Source organism: Haplochromis burtoni, unplaced genomic scaffold, assembly GCF_018398535.1.
Source record: "Haplochromis burtoni strain Fernald_Lab_line unplaced genomic scaffold, NCSU_Asbu1 Contig_82, whole genome shotgun sequence".
Taxonomy (NCBI): Eukaryota; Metazoa; Chordata; class Actinopteri; order Cichliformes; family Cichlidae; genus Haplochromis; species Haplochromis burtoni.
Genome location: NW_024582443.1, coordinates 1,833,773 through 1,835,337, shown reverse-complemented (window position 1 = coordinate 1,835,337; position 1,565 = coordinate 1,833,773).

Here is a 1,565-nt window from a genome sequence, read left to right as displayed (position 1 = left end):
TAAGCCTTATATGATTTACTCATGAAAGTGGCCACTTTCATGAGTAATCACATATAAGTTTTTACTATTTCTTTTCTGTATGGGTAACCTCGAGCAAGTACCTATCATTCAGTCTTTGGACACACATTTTCCCCCAGCGACCTGTGGTTGCCAGGGAGTCATTGACCGGTCTCTAGGCCTGCTGGACCGAGCAATTAATTTCACTGCAACAGGCCAACAACCTCAGCAACCATTTGCCAACCAGTTGGGGAATACTCATATTGCCCTAGCGACTGATGGTTGCCAGGAAGTCTAGGCCTGTGTGATTGTGAGGCTTGAGTCCACTCTCAGTGGTTCGAGCATCTTTGGAAACATTATAAAATCCTGAGTTTAAACTTCACAGGAGACTGTGTGATCATTTAACCCTGTAACGCCTGCTGTGTTGTATTTGATACATGAGTGTTGTCATATTTTATATTAGGCTTCAGACTCATTACTAGAATTTTGGATTACTTAATCTGTGTTATTTTAAGTGTATTGTAGCTTTTAGAGTTTGCAGCTTGTGCGGCTCCTCCTCCTCCATCTCTTTTCCTTCAGGAGGATTCAGACTCGTCATTGCTGTAGGGATACAGCTTGGCTAGTTTCTCCTCCCTTCAGCGTTAGTGCTAAGCTAGATTAAGCATGACTCGAACTCTTCATCGGCTTTTCCTAATCTCGCTCGTGGAGAGAAACTTTTTCCGGAGCTACTCTTTAATAATGTGATGTGAACTTGTGGAGCGTTGCGGCTGGCATCACGACGCACATGTGTTCACAGCGAATCACGCGGAACCTTTAGGATGACACATCTGTTTGTAACGATGTGAGGCCGAAAGGAGAGTGACATCGTGACGGAGTGGCAGAAAAGCTCCTCGCAGTCGGTGATGTCACCATGTCCCCAAGTGATGTCACGTGAGAGGGCGCACGGTCATCCTTTGCTGCTCTTGAAATAGCCCGCCGTCTTCCTTATCTCTTCTTACCCCCACTCCTCATCTCTCACCCCTCCTTCCTTACTCACCGTCTCCTGTCATTCCCTCCTCCACGGGTTTGTCCCCTTCGCCGTCTCTCCGCCACATTTTCTCCACTCACTGGACAATACAGCGGCAGCTTATCTCCGCATCCCTCTTTCTCCTCCCTGCCTCACTCTCTCTCCCTCTTTCCCAAGTCTTGTAGCAGGCGATGGGGAGGTGGGCGGAGGGGAAATGGAACGTGGGAGGATGGAGGGGGGATTCGGCGCCCAAGCTCTTTGCTAGATTAATTTGCAGGGGCACTGGGCTGCACTGCGCTGCTTACTGTACGCAGTGAAAGTCACTCAGGGATTAACGGCAGGAAGGAAAGCAGCGGCCCCCACCCACTTGCTGCCTCGGCAGAAAAAGTAACCCCCACCCCCAAAACCTACCCTCCATCTCTCTTTCCTCTCACACTCAAAACCACTTTCTGTATCTCTCATACCTCTCTCTCTCTCTCCCAGCCCTCTTTCTTTCCTTCCTTCTCTCTCTCCATCCCATCAACCCCCTCGCTAGTTAATTACTGTAATGGGCTGGCTGCCC